Source organism: Channa argus, chromosome 4 (assembly GCF_033026475.1).
Source record: "Channa argus isolate prfri chromosome 4, Channa argus male v1.0, whole genome shotgun sequence".
Taxonomy (NCBI): domain Eukaryota; kingdom Metazoa; phylum Chordata; class Actinopteri; order Anabantiformes; family Channidae; genus Channa; species Channa argus.
The window spans coordinates 3,383,254-3,403,910 of NC_090200.1; the positions used below are offsets into that span (position 1 = coordinate 3,383,254).

The 20,657-nt window shown below is 43.2% G+C and overlaps 1 long non-coding RNA gene across 2 annotated transcripts in view; it reads right to left on the bottom strand.

The window, feature by feature from the left end:
• The window catches only part of LOC137125381 (uncharacterized), a 218,378-nt gene that overhangs the window by 82,878 nt on the left and 114,843 nt on the right, over nucleotides 1–20,657 (bottom strand). For both annotated transcript variants that reach the window (XR_010914133.1, XR_010914132.1), the window contains exon 6: nucleotides 11,062–11,130. This is a non-coding gene — a long non-coding RNA (uncharacterized lncRNA). The remainder of the gene's footprint in view (nucleotides 1–11,061; nucleotides 11,131–20,657) is intronic.

The window sequence follows — 20,657 nt, forward strand, 5'->3', positions numbered from 1 at the left end:
CTTGAACAAAACAAGGTGAGCCTGCAGAGTTCTGCTTCAAAAGAACTACAATCTGACCTGATTGGACAGATTTCACATAGTCTTTAGTGAGAAGCTCCAATCAGGACGAAATCAAGCTGTGATGCCTTCCATGGAGCTTCTGTGATTAACTGTTTCTGCCTTCGACATATCAGCACCAAAATCATCATTACAACAGGTAAACTCTGAATTTTCAGAAAGCTAAGCAAATAAAGTACCAGGTTTGATTTAATTGGGCTTTTTGACAGAAACTTTTCTACAAAGTGATAAAAAAAAAAAAAAAACGTGATTAAAAACGACAAACTTACTACAAAATAACTACAGCCACCTTTCACAAGAGTGAAGAAGCTACTTGGATAACTAGCAAACAACCAGGAAGAAAGTCTACTTGAGATGTTTCAACTTCCAGATAACTACACCTAAATCAGTATCCTGACTGAACATTACACCACAAAGTTGTAACAAAGGTTACCAAAGAGCACAGGGGATGAAGGGAAGAACATTTGCATGTTACTGACAGTGAACCCGGGCGACCGACGTGGTATGTGCTGTCTCTCCCGTCTCCACTGCTAAGGCTTGTAACTCCTTCAGAGGAGTCATAGTCGGTTTGGTACCGATCCACCAGTACTGGAACATTCACTGGGCTCAGGTAAACTTGATTTCACTGTGTGACTCCCAACTCCTATTATCTTATCACAAACTTATCACATGGGAATCCGGCTGCACATCGGAAAATGCACTGAACAACTTTCTTGCAACAGAAGAAAAGGATCATTTTTGCCCAGTTTCTTATACGTTATATTATGCTGAAGCCTTCCGAATTTACTCGGCTCAGTGTTGTATAAAAGATCAAATAGGACAAAAACTCCAGTTCAAAATGATTATCTGGTGAGATTTAAGGTCTAAAACTACTATCTTTACCCATCCTAACACAACATGAAACAAAACTGCCTGCGGAAAAGGCAGAGTTTTGAAAACTCATTAAACATCAAGTCATTTCTGTATATGAAAAGAAACAGAATTCCTATGAATTCCAGAAATAGGGCTGTTAAATTAAAAATTGATTATGTCACTGGGGATTTTACACGAAGAAACCCGTGATTCTCTACAGTTACAGGTCTTTTAGTTCACACTGGCATCGACTTCTAATGAGATCATGAAAAGAATCAACTTTAACTCCGAGAGAAGCAGAATCACAAGTTATCAGCTGCAAAGGTCTGACGGGAACAAGTGTCCCTTTGTCCTGGAAATGTTTATGTATATTAGAGACATGCAAGGTCAATGAATCTTTCATGAATGTGAAATATTGTACTTTATATGTGCTTGCTATATGTATGTGTGCTAGATGAAAACAAAGCAATAAGCCCACTGCCACTATACTATATATTTAATATTCATCCAACATCCCCAAGCAAAAGCTATACAAGGTGTGAAAAGAGAAGCCTGCACAGAACCACGCCAAATATGCAAAAGTTAGGAATAACTGCATAAATTACCATTCATGCCCATAATGGAAGTGCCATGCCCCTGTGCATGTGCACAAACAAAACAACAAATCCAAAGGCTGATCTGCGCACTCCTTTACCTTATGAAATATGAAAACAGGCTGGAAACCTGGAAGAAGCCAATGGCTATTCGCACACAGCTCACTAATCAACTAAAGGCAACATCAGAAAGAATAGGTAATTTGAGACACAAAAAGAATAAGTAATTTGGGAGGCTCATACCCAAGTGGCCAAATTATTTATGCCTAATGGAACGGGTGTGTGTGCATTCATTTGCAATTAACCGATCTGCTTTATTACCTGTCACTGGAAATGCTTGTGAATGCAGCTGAAAACACAGCTACGCAACGCCTTAAATTATATTCTGAGGTGTGGAGGCACTTCCTGCTGGAAGAGAGAGGATTTCTTACTCTTCCCCTGGTGTCTGTCTTCCTGCAAAAACTTTAGCGTTGTGAACAAAGTCTGAGCTGATTTTAAAGGGGAAAAGGGCAATTTGCACTTTGACTTTCTGAGATTTTTACCCTTCTGAGCCAAAGCATGTTTAGTGGCCATGATATTATGTGTAAGTCTTATTTTACAGGAGGTTTACGAGCTAGATATCATTTTATTTTTTATTTTCTTCATTGTAATCAAAGTTTGTTTTGCAAGTATTGTATTCTAACTCATGATGTCCATGAATTCTTTAAAGTAACATTTAAATATTATCTTGTCAACTTGAAGCAATTTCCAACTGCTTTTGTGGGAAATGCAGTTTCTGTCAGTTCAACTTAAACAAATTGTGAAGTGGAGAACATCACAATATGCACGTATAATTCTGAAACATTTAGCTCATAGCAGCTTTGTCAGGATGTCATCTTAGAGCTAATGATCATCCCAGTGTGTGTGCAATTAAATTAAAATCCATCCCGTGCTACCTTGAACAGTAAAACCCCTTCGCTGCCACAACTGCAAACACTGCTCTTCAAATATATGTAATGAGCCGGAGTGTGTGGGGCGGCGTTGGCAAAGCCTACTGTAGCTGCACTGCCACTGTGATTGGCTCTTTTCAGCCTGCGTACCCAGAGGAGGCTCCCTTAAGAGCAGATCTCCTGTTAAGTATGAGATCCCTGAGAGGAGATGAGTTGGAAGGACTCTGGTTTCTTTAAATATACCAGGCTGTCTGGGGAATATAATGGCTTTCATATATAATTAAGAAGAATACGTAGTTAGAGGGTTTATGTGTCTTTGTGCAGCACCTTAATGGCTGCAGCAGCTTAGCATGCTGAGAAAGCATCAGCTTTATTTCTGAAATGATCCCATGAACAACATTTACATTTCAGATTGTATTCACTCAGTGGATGTTCTCACACGCAGACAGGAAGTACATGCAGTTTGACTAAGGTTCAAAGGTCAGGAGGGACACAAAAATCCCAACGAAATTAAACTCAAAGCTGAGGGGGATTTAAAGTGATGTGGGAGAATTTTATGAAATGAAATACGTAGAACAAGGCTTCTGTTTTTATCAGTCAGTTATATGAATCATATGTACAGCGATGCAAAAAAAAAAAAAAGACTAAAACTCGGAAATGGAAAGCGGGATTTAGGCGTTTTAGACGTGCACCTGGAAAATTAACTGATAACTGTCCCTGACATCCAGTACTGTAATGTTTGATAAGCAGAATCACCTCTTACTGAGCCTTACGTTAGCTTAGATGTGGTTCTGTGAGGCAAAGTCCACCAGAAGAATGGCTGAAAAATATGCAAAAACGGCCAAAAATTGTGGCACCAGCAGCTTCAAGATATCGTCTCTGGTTTGTATAAGTACTTGCCTGTCACTCATCCCCGGCCCTGCTACTTGTCGTCCAAGTCACCACGGCGTGCAGTCAAACTTTAGGAGAGCTCCAGGGGTCCATCAGCAGGAAACGAGCGCTAATTGTGCTAATGAGCTTGTTTGGATAAGCCCTTATTTCTCCCTCCATTCCCCCTCAGTGCCACAAGCGGCCATCTGAGTTCCAGAGACTCCGGGTTAAGTGAGACCCACTTGGGATGGGCCGGCTCTGACAACGACAGGCCCCGGTCGAGGTTTGGTGCGCGGCATGCCCGGCGCATCCATCACCAGTAATAAAGCTCCCTGACACAGAGACCTGCTCTCATCCATCATCGCTCATTTAAGATACAAGTTTGGCTTTAGCGTGACAGAAGTGAGGGATTATTGCCATTAGAGGCCGATCTTTTGTTTTGATGGCCCCTTTTAATGGGGTTGCATTAGGGGGAAGTCCTAAGGGCCAGTTTTTGGGTGATTAAGCAAGCAACACATTTACAAGTCTCTAATTGAGAGAACAATGCCAGGAACCTACAGAGTGCAGAGCTGTAATGAACTGAGGCTCCCTGAACTAGCTTCATGATTAGCTAACGTTGCGGCTTGTGAATGCACAACAAAATGCTCTTCCTCTCGCTGCAGCCGAAGAGGGACGCCTTCGGATACAGATGTGTTTGTCATAATTTATAGAGGATTACGGGAAGCAGACAACACTAAGTGGGGGACTGATGCAAAACTACTGTAAATTCCAGTTAAGTAGATTTATTCAAGCAGCTGAAACAGGGGGTGTCGAATAATGTGCCAAATAATGTCATGTTGTATGCCAGGCGTTAACATTAGCTTAACTGTGAGAGGAACCTGTGTATTGTGTAATGTGTTGAAGCCAAAGTCCCCCCTTCAATATTAGTGTTATTAATCCTGACGTCTTGAACAGGTTGAAAACATAGCGTGGACGGGTTACTAAAGTAGGCTCGTGGCCCCAAATGGTCAGGCCCCCGGGCCAGAGTATGAGCGACCTGTGTTAATTTGATGTTTGAAAGCCACAGAACTCCATAAGAATGTTCCACAATAACTGAAAAAGACCAAAAACTATGAATTGACCTCCAAAACAAGACTATTTCTGAAAAAAGAGAGGACCAACAGCCACATGACCAACAATTAATATTGTACATACAAAATGCTTCCAAAGACAACTTCTACAAAAGGGACACTAAGATAGCAACAAACGGTACCAAATGTGACAGCCTTCTGTCAGTCTCCACAGAAAAGGCAGGGGGCCTTTTACCTCAGGGGTCTGAGAAGTCTGAGTATTTATTTTATAGTCACAAATCCAAAATAAGAGACACAAACGTTCTGCAAAGAGATGATCCCAAACGGACAAAAAGTGCAAAAAACAAAAGCGAGTGAAAAAGACACAAAATATAATCCAACATGAGCCAAACTACTTTAAGTGACCAAAAAGAGACAACAACCAACAAGACAGAAGGGATGCTTCAAATGCTTCAAATGCTTTTTTTTATATCATTTCTTTAAAACTCTAGAAAATCTTAATTTAATCTTTTTCCACTTTTCCTACAGCTGTAGGGCAACAACATTGATGTGCTTCCCGGTTTGTGTTAAATCATGTTTCATAAAAGGGTTTTTATTTGTGTCATTTGCTGGTGATTAATGAAACATGCCCTGTTCCATCCATCTGTCCCTGTCTTTGTTCACACTGAAGTGAAATCAGGTTAAGTGGATCTTGCTCCTGCACCGTGATGTCATATTTTACTGCAGCTCTGCATCTCAGGTTGTTGTGTGCTGTCTCGTGCCCTAATTAGGAAGAGCTGAGAGAAAAAAAAATCCTAAAAAAAAGGGGCAGGAAAATGAAGCAGTAGTCACCTGAGATGAAGGACACATCCTCTGTGCCAGGAGACACTTCACATTTGATTTTTTATTTATATTTCTGTGCCGAGCAATACTCAGGGAGGGGAAAAAAAGTGGGTCAACGAACAGATTTGAAGAAACCAACTTTCAAACATTAGTGTTGTCTCTCTGTCTGGTTAAACATAGTTTTGTATCCGATTCCCCTGTGCCAATTACTCATTAAAAATGTTTAACAACATTTTAATTGAAGAATTAATTACCTTCGGCTGGGCAAAATCCCCCTAAATTTCATCTGGGGAGTCATCAAATGTGCAGAGGAGCAGCCGTCGATAAAGTGTCAGAGAGTGGGTGGTGGTGGGTGGGTGGGTGCAGCAAAATTACATCAGCAAGGAAACGCAGTCCATTGTGAGTCAACGGCGACACACACACACGTGATAATTCATGAGTAAACACATGAGTGAATAAAACCCGCTACGATGTTCCTCACAACGTGTGACTTTATCCTGCAGAAGCGTAGCTCGTTTAGTTGCTGCCAGTGCAAATACTAGTCATAGCTTTTGCATTATTCAGAGCGTGAGAAACTTAGAAAGACAAAAACAAGGGAGAAAAGAAGGTAAAGATGTGGTTTTTCCTTAAATACCTGCTTGAGTTACCCCTTATTCTAATACACACCTAAGAGGTTTGTTCACCCAAACTACATGCAGTACATACGTTTTTGTTTTAACTAGAGTACTTAGTTTGGTCTGGGTATACTTTAAATGGAGTTTTCTGCTTACTTTAAACTTCAGCTCATGGCAAAACAATCAGTACAGACTTTCCCACTTTCAGTCATCAGCTGGGCCCAAATTGCAGGATAACTGGACTGAATTAGGTTCAGATTCACCCATGTTTGACGTCTATGATATTTCCGACTCGAAATCCTGTAGTGTGAAAGAAACAGTGATACAGAATTGAGCTGCTGGAGCCAACGAGTGAAATGAGCAGGAAGTGTAACCAACTGGAGAGTTGGTTTGAGAAAGTTTGAGAACAACAAAAATACTTCACAGTCAACTCTTTGTCAGCTTTTGCTCCAAAATGTTTAAGCCACGCAAAACACGGCACTACAAGCTAATACAATTTATAAAATCTGTCAGTGACACTGTTAAAAGTCAAAAGTCCAGGATGCAGGAACGACTGACAACAGCAAAAGAGAAATCAAATGATAGAACATTAAAACAGTGCAAATAACAGATTCAAAACAACACAAACTTGAGTCTAGATGATCAAAAATGTCTCAGTAATGTTACCTCACTCTCACACACAGAGACAAATACACAGTGTAGATGATCCAGTAAAGCTCCTGGTTTACATATTACTTAAGGCCTGTAAATAATGCAACCTCACGGGGGCACAAGCCAGCGTCTTCTTGCGCCAGTACCAAGTCTGGATAAATGCAGAGGGTTGTGTCAGGAAGAGCATCCGACGTAAAATACAGGCAGAATTATACAAGCAAATCATGGCTTCCACACAGAATCTGACTTCCACAACAGATCTATCGGGGCCCAGGTTAACAACGGTGCTGTTGACCCACAGGGTGCCGGTGGAAATTGGACAACTGTTGGTCGAAGAAGGAGAAGAGGCATGTTCGTAGGCAGAGAGAGAAGTGGAAAGGTAAGAATGTAGGACTAACAGTAGGAACTTTGAATGTTGGGATTATGACAGGGAAGGCTAGAGAGCTGGTTCAAGTTGTTCTACCATGGGTCAGATAGGAAGAGAAATGGAGTAGGAGTTATCCTGAAAGAGGAGTTTGTGAGGAACTTTCTAGAGGTGAAAAGAGTATCCGACAGGTTGATGAGTCTGAAGCTTGGAATTGAAGGTGTGATGTTCAGTGTAGTTAGTGGTTATGTCCCACGTGAGTTAGAAGAGAAGGGGAAATTTAATTATTCGGTGTTTCATTGGGAAAGAGGAAAGTGGACAAGTAGACTTAGAGGTGCAATAAGCAGGTTCAGGAGTGTATATGAAAGAGGTTACCTAATAGGAAGTGGGACACTGAGGAGACTGAAGAGAGTAGACAGGAGTACAGGGAGATGCAGCGTAAGGTGAAGGTAGAGGTGGCAAAGGCCAAACAAAGAGCATATGAGGACTTGTATGTTAGGTTGGACACTAAAGAGTGAGAGGTGGGTTTGTACACGGTGAGGCAGAGGGATAAAGACGGGAAGGATGTGCAGCAGGTTATGGTAACTAAAGATAAGGATGGAAATGTATTGACAGGTGCCAGGAGTGTGACAGGAAGATGGAAGGAGAACTTTGAAGAGTTGCTGAATGAGGAAAATGAAAGGGAACGAAGAGTAGAAGAGGTGACTGGTGTGGAGCAGGAAGTAGCAAAGATTAGTAAGAGGGAAGTGAGGAGGACGTTGAAGAGGATGAAGAGCGGAAAGGCAGTTGGTCCTGATGACAAACCTGTGGAGGTATGGAAGTGTGTAGGAGAGGTGGCAGTAGAGTTTCTGACTAGTTTGTTTAACAAGATCTTGGAGAGTGAGAGGATGCTGAGGACTGGAGGAGAAATGTACTGGGGCCCATTTTTAAGAACAAAGGAGATGTGCAGAGCTGTGGCAACTACAGAGGAATAAAGCTGATGAGCCAAACAATGAAGTTGTGGGAAAGAGTAGTGGAAGCTCGGCTAAGGGCAGAGGTGAACATTTGTGAGCAGCAATATGGTTTCATGCCTAGAAAGAGAACAACTGATGCAGTATTTGTTTTGAGGATGCTGATGGAGAAGTACAGAGAAGGTCAGAGGGAGTTGCATTGTGTCTTCGTAGGTTTAGAGAAAGCGTATGACAGGGTGCAGAGAGAGGAGCTGTGGTATTGTATGAGGACGTCGGGAGCGGCAGAGAAGTATGTTAGAGTGGTGCAGGACATGTATGAGAGCTGCAAGACAGTGGTGAGGTGCTGTAGGTGTGACAGAGGAGTTCAAGGTGGAGGTGGGTCTGCATCAAGGATCAGCTCAGAGGGACAGCTCATGTTAGATGTTTTGGAGATAAAGTCAGAGAAGCCAGATTGAGGTGGTTTGGACATGTTCAGAGGAGAAACTGTATTATATTATATCAGTAGAAGGATGCTGAGGTTGGAGCTGCCAGGCAGGAGGTCTAGAGGAAGAGCAAAGAGGAGATTTATGGATGGAGTTAGAGAGGACATGAAGTTAGTTGGTGTGAGAGAAAAGGATGCAGAGGACAGGGTTAGATGGAGGCACATGATTAGCTGTGGTGACCCCTGAAAGGATCAGCCCAAAGGAAAAGAAGAAGTCTGTAAATGACAGTCTCACACATCTGAATGTGCATGTATTTGTTGGAATGGACCGTTTTATACTTTTTGACACGAGCATTGGACAAAAGCAGATTTTCACGACTTTTTGGACATAATCTGTTTTCACATTTTATATTTATAATTTGTCCTTTTTTACTTTCTTGTTTTATAATTACACCACTGCTACTATTGCGTGTTTGTACTGGAGGAGGAATTCCTCCCCTTCCATTTTCTTTGGTTTTTAATTTAATTTTCTTTGACTGACATGTGAGTCAAAGGATCGATGGTGCCATACGTTGTACAGATTGCGACAAATTGGCGACAAATACATGACACTGGGAAATATAAATGAAACTGACTCGACTGCTTATATCGTTTGTCACGACGCTCAAAAATGGAAATAATGTCAGAGTTAAAACTAGAAGCTCATTCTTAAAATGTTGAGATTGACATCAATTTTCCACTAATCAACATCCTTTGTGATTCTCTAGAAAATCAGTGAGGGTAAACCTTCTGACTTACACCTCTCCCCCCTCCCTTTGTCTGTCTCCCCTTTCTCTCCTTGCCTCCTATTTAGCCTGTGCATTTGATTAGTTAATCGCCCCCCCCCCCCCCCCCCCCCCAGTCCTCAGGTGGAGGCAGAGCGCTCGGGCTTCTCATCCAGCCAAGCTGTTCTTTTGGAAAGGAAAGGAGGCAGCTGTGTTTACAGCCCGGGTCCTGGCGTACATTTAGCAGAATCTATTATTCATATCGCTCAGTATCAGAGCGAGATCTCCAGCCACCTGTCTCGCTGACAAGCTCGCCCCCTTTTGTGGCGCTTTCCGTTCGGAGCAAATTACGCTCGTCTTGATGAATTGAGTTTTTATGAGCGTTGCTGTAGCGCCCGGGCATCCTCGTGCCGAGCCAGGGACCATCAGGGGCCCGGGGAGTTTTTTCTATTCAATGGGCAAACGTTTGGAAGAATGTCGACTCAGGAAGGGAAAAGAAGGGGAATCAGAGTGGTTTTTACCTAGAGCTCATGTCTTCTGTCAGGCTGAGTTTTGTCCACTGTCTGCAGCTGTTTCCCTGCCAGTGCCCGGCCATGTTCTTACACCTGTCAGTATTTGTTTCCCCTGCCTCGCTCTTCCTGTCTTGTTTCCGTATTGCTGTTTACCTCTCGCCGCCCAAGTGCTGGCCCTGATCTGAGATTTGAGAAGCGAGCAGCGAGAACAAAGGCTTTTCTCTGAGACACAGCTACCTGATGAGTCTGCCAGCGAACTATCTCCCTCCTTTGACTCTGTGTGAACATTTTTAATTAACGAGGAGGTGCGTTAACTCGCTGATAAGCACCCCTGATAACTTATAACATGATTCATAATTTATAAAGATTTTTGCTTTCATCTTCACTAGTTTGCATAAAACTAATTACACCGTAAATGGTATTCATTACAAAATATATTTTTTTTCCATTTCCACACAGACGCGTAAATCACGGCGCCCAGCTACCAAGAGTTGCTCTGGGACTGGTTAGCATGCAGAGAAGAAAGGTAATGATGAGTTGTTAGAGGCGGTGTCAGGGGCAGACCTGCCTGTCTGCTTGTACTCCGCATGTTGTGCAGCTTTAGATTCATTATTCTAACTGCTACAAACTGCGGCGGAGCGAGCTTACATCTAACCTGCCTCCTGCAGGTGAATGTGAATGGGAGACATTTAAGTGACAAATACAACCATGTGTTTAGTGCAGAAACAACACAAACACATCTGGTAATGCGAATACACTGTACAGAGAGTACACACTGAAGGAAACACTGATACCACAGACAAGCCTGCTGTCATTTTAAGAAGCAGGATATGAGCTGGCACAGGTCTCGGTCACCGGAATATGCTCTCTGTGCAACATCCACAAACAAAACACAGATCACTTGTATGGTATCAAGCAAAATATCAGTGCCCTATGATTTCACGCACCAAATAATTTCTCTCCATTTGCCGCTGTTGAAAGTTAAAGATCATCAGAAGCAGAAACGTTTGCAAGAAGGAAAAAGATTTTAAAGCTTTCTCCCTGGCACATTCCCAAAAGAGGAGCAACAAGCTGCATGGAAACACAAATAATGACCTCTCAGTGAACAGTGTTTATCAAACTAATGCTCAGCTCCAAAGGACATCTAATAAAAATTTACACGCTAAAACAAAAAAAAAATCTTGATCTGCATAAATAGTTTAAGTGCATTTTGTGTCATAACTAAAGTATTAAAACACACACTCTTGCTTTTACAATAGCATCCAATAACTTATGAAACATGTTTTAACCTTTTGGGAGCACTGCATCCGTTTGGGGAAACGTGGTGGGGTACTGTAACGCATGCTATGGAGAATTTGAATGTCCTAGAGCACATTTCAGATCATAAATGCTGTGGGGGTTTAAAGGCATTAATAAAAAAATCCCAATTTTGCTAATTTTATTTTGGGTCCGGTATACAACATGTAAAGGGTGTGTGGGACCCCTTGACAAAGGCCCCCAGAAGACTGGTTTAGTTTAGTAACAAGTATCATACTGCAGGTTTTGAACATGTGCTTCAAGAACTCTCTGCACGTGGAGATTCCCCTTCTTACCTGTAAAGTGCCTTTATCCTCACACACGTAGGCTCCAATGTGGATGGTCCTCTAAGTTAAACCACCCTCCTGAAAGAAACAACAGCACAACAGCTTCAGTTTAGAAGGGAGGAAAAAAAAGAAAAAAAAAAAAAAGTGGGATGTATAAATAAACATGGCGAAAGACACTGCCTGCCTCGCGAGTTTGTTTTCAATTCCCATTCGATTAAAGTGTCCCTGCAGGAGCTGGTGAGGTTGGGTACAGGGTGAGGTGCAGAGACATAAATCAAAGCAGTCCAAGGAATAGTAATCCTCGCTGAACATTTTGGACTGATTGATATAAATAACATTGTCCTCGCCATCTGTCCAAAGAGGGACCTTTCCAGTTAGTGCTGAGCGGCAACGGCAGAATAATTAATGAATGGTGTCCTTTGTGCCGGTAATAAAGAGGAGACAAATTATGTTATAATCCAACTGCTGCTCGTTTGTCACAGCCAAATAAAATGTCAAATAAAAGTGAGGGGCCACAGTGTTTGTTTAATGGAGTGCAAGCTACCTGCTCCAGAGTCTGACAGCAGGGTGGGATGGCTGTAAAGAAGCAAAGCCTGGATTCAAGTCTGCAGGAATTCACACTGAATGTGGTGCTGTGTGCCGATTACGTGCTGCACATTTAGCAAATGTTCACAAACACAAACACTGAGCTTCCGTCCAAAATGGTTCTGTATGTCCATTCTGCAGTAAGAGCATGATCTGGAAAAGATCTGACATTACCAATCAAACACAGAATATCCAATCTGCTCTCTGACTCTGATCTACAGTATAACTACAGTATATGCCTGATGGGGGGGATTTATGAGGACTGAGTTGTTTGTATGCACTGTGCCATTGTGCTGTTGGTCTTGAGGTCAAAGGTCACGCTGCAGCTGAAAGGTAAATTTTAAATCAACAAACCAAGAATTGGGTGCCTTTTTCTAGGGTTGTAGTCTGTGTGCCTTACGTCAAACATCTGCTCAGGTATTCATAACCTGAGATCAAGGTTGGATTGCTGCCATTGATCGGCTGCAACACCTAAATTGAGTTTGTATCCCTCATCTCACCTCAAACCTGAATCTTAAACCGTTGATTAACAGACGGTATCCAGAAGAGAAGGAGGTTTCGACAGTCTGTCAAGAAATTTTTATTCCAGCCATAAGTGGTGACTAAACTGTAACAGGCTGACGAGCCTGAGAACTTGGTGGCATTGGAGTTTTATAACAAACGTTAGCAACAGATGGTTTTAAATTTGAGGAATACCGAGAAGGCCTAAGTGAGAGGTAGATCACTTGCTTTTGCAAATATAACATCACACTGCGGTGATGCTCACATTACAAGCTGAGGATCAAATGCAAATTCAGCTTGAACGTTTGGAGGTGTCCTGAGCGCCAAGGACGAGAAGGGCTGCTAACGGGTGGAGCGGGCAACCTAGACAGGAGCGGAATACTCTGCAATATCGCCTCCAGGTCCATCAATCATGCTCCAAATTAAAGGCGAGGTGAGGCTCAGGCTTCACCGGTCGCATCTGACATCAGTCTCACATCAGACAGAGATGAGGACATCACCCCAAATCGTGGGGATGCTCCGTAGGTACTTTCATTCAGTCCACGTCGGTGTCTCGCAGGGGCCTGCATTATCAGCGCCAACAAAAGGAGGAGCTGCTTTGTGCAATCAGCACCGTTCTGTACATATTAAACAGTGCAACATTCTCAACCCAGGTTCATTTTAATTAGAGGAGAATTTGATCACTGCCGTTTCCCACGGGCACTTTTGATGTTAATAAAACAAGCCTTACCTTTGCAAAGAGGACTTCTCCTTCCAAAGGAGGGGAGCCGCAGGGTGTAGGAAGAGGGGAAAAGTTCCCTCTTCAAGTTGAAACTATAGGGAGAGGTCAAAAGAAAGGCTATGATCCTCGTCCGTGTTGGGAAATGGTGAGTAAGTGCGAGCAGAGATCGCCGAGGTGTTCAGAGGAATTATCAACGTCAACGAAGCGCATCGCTACCTTATACATGCACAGCATCTCATAATGTACGGCTGAGGTGTTGCACGTTATTGCTCTGACACTTGGTGTATTCACTCAATGGATATTAATAACAAAAGAATTAGACGACAAGATGAAACTCTGCACAAATATAATACAATAAAGCCAAAGGATAATATTTGACGGAGTTTCAAACAGCAGACCTGAACAAAAGCTTTAGTGCCATGTGCATTTTGGGGAGATGTCATTGTCTGATGTTCATCTATTCATCATTTTAGAGGTTTCAGCCCATTTCAGTTCTATCTAACTGCATATGAAGGGATCAGATGTGACTTGAAATACAGTGTGAAATACAGAAATATGAGATACAGCCAACTTCAGATTTTTGACCATAATTCAGGAACTTAACTAACTATCTAACAAAGATTTTCATCAGCTATGGAGTTGCTTGCTAAGTGATTATGCTGCACGTGTTTATTTAGTGCTTCCTGCCATTTTGTTTCTTATTACATTTCAAACAGCAGCACAAGGTTTTGATGTCATCGCTCCATTAAATGTTATGGGTGCGTAGCTATGGGTGAGCAGGCACCTGCTTCCCATGCAAGTAAGTCACGTACATCATTATTATGCATTATAGTGCTGTTTTATGTTTTATAGAAGCAAAACTACATACATACACTGGGGGTGTAGGAGATACAGTATGTGTGGGTGTACTGAACCTTTAAATTCCTGATTGTACAAGATTGTTCATGTGACCCCAACAACAACAATTAGTTCTCTAACTTCAAGTAACTAGCTGGTCATTTGGTGTTTTATTTCTCAATTTTTCATCTCCAGGTTAGATTGTAAAGGTCTGTGACTAGGAAAACAGTTTTGGACAACATTTTATTTTAAAAGTTACTCATGTGAAGGATTTCATTCATTTAGTCGTCAAACGTTCTTCACCTCTTCAGCACAAGCTGTAAAGGCCCATAGTGTCATAGCATTAGCTTTTGTTTTCCCAATAAATGAAGGGAACGGTCATCTGTGCCCGAGGTAACTGCTCCATCTCTCCCATGCCTCCAGGCAGGTCGTTAAACATCCAAACAAGCAATGGAATGAGTAAATAATTCAACAAATAGATGAATAAATGAAAAGGGGTCGGAGTCTGCAGTGGTTAAGCAAAAGGGGGGCATAGAGGGGGAGATGGTGTGCAGCTGGGGAGCCACCTATGGCAGAGGGAGGGCAGCTTCCTCTCTCTGAACATGTACCGTCTGTACAGTCCTGAACCTTGGCACCGGTACAGGCATCTGCTGCTGGCCTCCCTCTGCCAGTCCACCATATATATACAAACATCTGCTTCCCTGCACAAAAAAAAGGGACACGCAGCACTTGACAGGTCTGCATTTCACCATTTTGCCTGGCCCCGCTCGCCAGTTCTTTACACAAAAACCTTAATGCATCCTGTCAAGCCATTAGGCGGTGATACGATCAGCTCGCAGGCCCCCATTAAGCCATCAGTGTCCACCTGTGCTAAAGACCACCATTTGTTTTCTTAAAGCCCTACTTAATGTCCGTTTAACTCAATTTTTCAGGAAATGTACAACAATTTCCTCCCCCCGTGGTCCTGAAATCTGTTCGGGGTTCAAAAACACAGAGGCGAGGGAGGGTGGTTTTTTTTTTTTGAAGGATGCATATTCAAATGAGGGGATTAAATTGCCTCTCATATTGACGTATCATGTTGCGTGAGCGCTGAGAGGTGGCCTGTGTTTTCCCTCTAAAAGCTGATTTTTGGACAGCAGGGGCAGGAGCTGGAGGTTGTTTTGCCTCCATTAGCCTCGGTCCACGGCCCCTGCTCCCTCTCCTGACGCGTCTGTGACAGCACTCTAAATCCAGCCCCGGCGTTATTACCGGTGCCATGCCGCAGACGCATAATAACACCTTTTAAAACAACATTGTCCCTGATGCTCACAAACATGTCGAATGATCACCCCTCCTCCTCATCCACACCCCCGGTGAGGACACCTAACATCCACTGAAACATCTGTTTATGTTTTGTCTACAGATACATCATTTGGATTTTGGAGGGGCGGCACAAAACATAATGAGCCTTTGCTGTGTTGTAATCCCAAGCGCATGAGTAGTAAATCAGCTATTAAGACCAAAAGAGGGATTTGAAAACTCTCTGGTAGACCCAAACCGAAAAAAAAAAGAAAAAAAGATAAACAACATCTCCCACACCATAAGTGCCTCAGATTGGCAACAGTGCCCTCTTTGCTGTATATGACTGCCCCTGTTGCCCCTTCTTCCCTGGCGGTGCAATGGCGACTTGGCCAAACAAGCAGGAAGTGCAGGGGCCCCTGGTAGTGGCGTCGGCGGGACTGTCGACATCTGTCGTGGTTGGAGAGCTCAGTGCACAGGAAATGGGGTGTCACGGCGCGTGCTTGTTGGCCATTATCCTGGCATTCTAATGAAGTGTGGGCAGTTCGCAAAAGGGGGTCTCTGAATGGCGTGTTGAATGCACGGATGGGCAGAGGCAGCGCACACACACACACACACACACACACACACACACACACACACACACACACTATCCCTTCGCCCTCAATTCCGCCCCCTCTTCTCCCTTCCCCATGCCTGTATCCCATCTGCCCGAGATCTAGAACTGCACCCAATGGGACGGAGGCTGTTCGGGAGCGCATGCGCTCTACGCCAGGCGCTTTCTTACGACAGGCTGAGAGCGAGGCCATTAGACATCTCTGCACGACCGGCATGTGATTGGAAACACACAGTGAACAAGTGTCCTCTCGGCATGGATGCTGCCTCATGCTAGGAGAGCTGAGCTGCAGCGGCGCGGCGCCATCAATATACCTGGCCCTAATGGTCTTCGCACCACAGATCAAGTACTGTTTGTCAGATTCCTGAAGGGCTTTAGGTGGCTGTTTATTGACACAGCAAACAGAAAAGACTCCCCTGACTCAATGTACTGCCACAACATTTCGACAGAAGATGCCCCTGTGTGCACATAATCATACATCAAAAGTGCAATTTATAGAAATGTGAGGGAAAAGGATGGTTTTCGTATAAAACTGTGTATTTGAAGGAAGGGAATAAACCTTTATGTAATCAGTGATTCTAAAACCTAGACGTCACATATTGTCATTCACAATTCTACTAAAATGACAAAGTATCATGCAGAGGTTGAACCACTCAAAATTACAGATATAACCGGACTCTACCCTCGTCTGAGCTTTTATTCATTTTACCCCAGTGTTAGCTGGTGAATGGGGAGCCGCAATGTTGCAAGAGACATTTTTTGTAGATAGTACATGGAGCAAATTGACAGGTCGTGTAGAAGTCAAACGGAACCATACGAACAACTGAACTATGTAGATTTCCTGTTCACTCCCAATAAAGGTTGCATCAGGGTGGCAAATGCATTTCCAAAATGTCATATCTGTATTAATCATCAGCCCTGTGATTAGTCTGCTCCTCTATCAGCTGCCGCCGTTTCCCAAAATAAAACCCTTAAATGCATATCAAACACAGAGCCTTGGCAATATACACTAAACAGCCTTAAACACACAGTAACAGACTGAGCCATCTTACCTTAAAACAGGAGTGTTTTCCTGCAGTTTCAGTGTGAAAACCACCTAGAGCTTCATCAAAAGCCTCCAAGCTCTAACCAGATCACTGAAGCTAACAGCTAATTTATGGAGGCTTCCTTCTTGGGACAATTACTATTTCCAACTAACTTCCTTTTCCCATTTGTGCAACTGTAGGCCCAGATACTGTCAGAAGAAGCTGTCAACAACTCAAATTCATCATTGACAAATTACAGATATAAACATTTGAGCATGTGTTTTCACACAGCCGCCCACTTTTATTTTTATTTATTTTTTTGCTTCACTCCTCACAAATGATCCCTCTTCAGGTAAAGAGTCTCTACTTACGTGTCTGCCCATAACTGTAATGGGCTAATGTGCCGAGTAAATGTAGTACTACAGCCCTGAGTGCTTCATCAATACATCCAACTGATGCAGGACAGAAGGGGGATTATCGTGAGCGCCAGATGCTAAGCCACTGCAACTGCACACAATCAATTAAGTCCTCTGTGCATACAGTAGCATCCCACTGCAGCAGAGTTTATCCAGGAAAAATATCACCCAGCTTACTTCATAGCTGAACAGGAAGTTGGATATCAGCTTATTTACGTTGACATGTTTAGTCTTTCTGAAAATAAAAAGCGGGTTGTTAAAGGTACAGAATCCAGAAACGTTAGATGGTTTGTTTTCAAATCAACTTTCTACATGTGAACAATAATGGACATCCTGCAAGATTAATAAGAAAACTGAATGAACAAAGGAAAGAGACAGACAGCTAATAAGGAAGAAAAAAAATCAAGGACGGCCCTCAATGTCCCATGCCAGAGACCAGCCAGGGCAGAGGTTAGCATCTGTGACTTAAAATGTACCCTAAAAGTCACGCTTTCATTTCAGTGTCACCTGTACTTTTAAGCTCACTTCTTACAGGTTCTGCAGTAACACACACTGGTTTTTCAGAGAGGTGGTTCATCCTACTGTATGTTTCATTCCTTTGAGAAAACACCCCGACGCTAAAGTACCTAGACTATTTGTGACTATTTGTCATGGCGGCATCTGCAGATTACTTTATTACAGCTCTTTGTCAGAGCGAGGCAGAATAAAGGACCGTCTACCTGGAGACAAACCTCCTTACAATCTTCTGCAGCAGCTTTGAATCTGACAGCGCGAGTAAGTAGTTAACTACATTACCTAACATGTCAAGATGGATGCTGCAGCTCTCTGTGGGTGTCAAGGGTCAGTCAGGCCCCCCCACTCTACCATCGAGAGGAAGACAGATGAGGCTGGGCAAAGCGGTCAGACACCTCTCTTCGTCAGCCTTGTTTTCTTTACTCCCAAAGCAATCTGATACCTGATTGGCTCTCGGAGGACCCTGTGCTGCCGACGGTAGATGGCACGACATGACTCGGCGTCGTTACTGTAATTACTTGTCCGGCTCAGGCAGCCCTGAGCTAACTCTGCTGAGAAATGGGCATTAACTTAATAATCTGGGATTTTATTTCACACATTACGTTCGTGTCTATTAGAAATGACTCCAACAAGGCAGCAATTCAACCTGTGTCCAGCTAATGAGGAGATTTATGACCAAAAGCAAAGTGCAGAGCTGAGTGGAAAGGAAACAAAGAAAAACACAAAAAACACTGTTGGATTACCACTAAGTAAAAAGCAATAAAACGAGTCATCTGATTTTCCTACAGCGAGAAGGATCTACAAATCCAAGGACATCATGTTCAGAAACATGTTCGAGACTGTCTGTGGTTCAGGAATGCTGAGTCAGCATTAAATTTGTTACAGATGACTCCCCCCACATGATGGACACTGTGGCAGCCATACTGTAGACCCTCATACAATGGGCCAATCGACACCTAATATTTTGAGAAAGAAAAATCCATCTGCTTAAACAACATTGCTCCACATCTGGTTTTTGAGAGCTAGTGGAAGAAACCTAATGTCACCTTAATAAACAACCTGTGCTAGTACCTGGTGATCTAAGTTGCTCCCGGTGAGGGGAAACAGAGCCCTTAATCAGCCTATAATCAAACCTGACAGCCACCTACAGCAAGGTGTGGCACCACGCTGGGAACCAGTCAGCCGCGAGCTCTGATCAGCACAGAGCAACTGCAAGGTAATTAATATTAATCGTCCTAATCGGGCTGAAGAGCAGCGGAGTGATCAGAATGCAGTAGCAGGTAAGGCTCGGGCCCGGTGGGCGCAGACACGGCAGGCACACGCGCTGTAATACATCAAGGTAACGCTTGGCCGTAACCCGCAGCTACCTATTTGAAGTAGGCGAAGGGAAGTGAGGTTTTTGTTATTGCTAATTACAGTCTTTGTAGTAAGTCCAGACGAAGGGGCTTCACCTCCTGTCTCATTCACTTTCCCTACAAGTACTGTACACTATTCCTCTCCTCCTCCCATTTGTCTTCCACCTCCCTTTGACTTCTTTTTTTTCTTGTTTTCCTTTTTGCTCCTTCATTGTTTCCCTTCAGCTTTCTACTCTGCCAATTAATTTTGTTTACCTCTGTACTCCCTCGTTTCATCGCTTCCTGCACACATCATCCGTTTTTCCTTAATTTCTCTTCATTTCGCTCCTAATTTCTTTATCTCTCAGCACCTACAGTATATTTTTTTTCCTTTTTGTCATCATTTTTATTTTAGTACAAGTTCTTGTTCATTCTTTCTCTCTTCCACGTCTTCCCTTCTCAGCTTTCCTGCCTTTATTTTCCTCTTTCATCCACTTTTTAATTTTTCTTGTCACCTTCATCTCCCTTCCCCTTCTCCTCAATTTCCTCTTCCTCATGCGCCATCCATCCTCTCCTTCTCGCGTCATCCTTTTCTTCTCCTTCTCTTCTTCTTCTCTGGTCCATATATCTCCCTGCCTCCATGACCCTGGCTCTGACAGAAGATCAGTGTACTACTGAAACTCTAGCTCCTCTTACTGAGCAATGATCACCTCTGTGTACCGGCCAACTTCTTGCCGACTCTGCTTCGCCAAGGATGTGAGCGAGTGTGTGGGCCTTATCTCGCTGCTGCCACACAGAGGATTACTTTACCAGAGGAGATTTAGTCAGGGATAAAGTTGTGCTGCTTCACCTCTCATTCTCCCAAAGCTAACAGACAGTCCAGGAACTGTGTTAACGGCGATCTGATAGCAACTGACAAATACAGCCCCCCTTTGTCTGGTTATTTCCCTGTCACTTGTGTTTTTTTTTTCCCTTCCTGAGAAGCACGAATGTGTAGTTAGGATAAACATTTGAAAAGTAGCACCTCAGGCCAGCTCTAATAATCAGGAATGAGCAAAGATCTTCGGCTGAAAAATGGTAGAAACTGGCTGTTGCAGCAAACAACGTGCAGGAAGCTATTTCACGTCGGCAGGGAGGGAGAAGGAAATGGGTAAACATTGTGTAGGGGGGGCAAAAAGTCCTACGCTCAGCAGCTTTGAGAGTCCAAGATGTGAAAAGTGACTGGTTGATTTATTACGGGGGAAACACAGCAACAAAGTACAATTTTCTACCTTGGCTGCAAACAATAATTCATAATGATGTTGCCTCCTGATAGCGGCAGACCTTTGCGCCGTGTCAGTCCTCGAAAATGGCCGTAATAAATGTCCAGGCTTTGCAGGTAACTACTTTAAAAGCCATTAGAAGTAGTTGTGATGGAAGATACCGGCTGATGCTTTATATGTTGTGATAACAACTTGCTTTTGCAGATAAAGGAGCAGAAAAATGAGCAGGGTGTTTTATTGTGAGGCTACAGGAGCTAAAGGACTATCACAGATAAACAGGTTATGTCAATTAAAGTAGCTGCATAGGGTTTCCCACACATCCATGTGCTATGAAAGGTTGGTGGCAGTGTCTGTAAAGCCAAATCGAATCTCTACACCTTTCTCAATCTTACAGATATTAACTATGAGGAGAATAAGAAAATGTACACCATTTCATAGAGCTGTCATGTCTCCCTGTTGACCTTTCAACTGGAAGTACTTAGACGGAGTACTCCCAGCAACAGTCATGCATCACAGT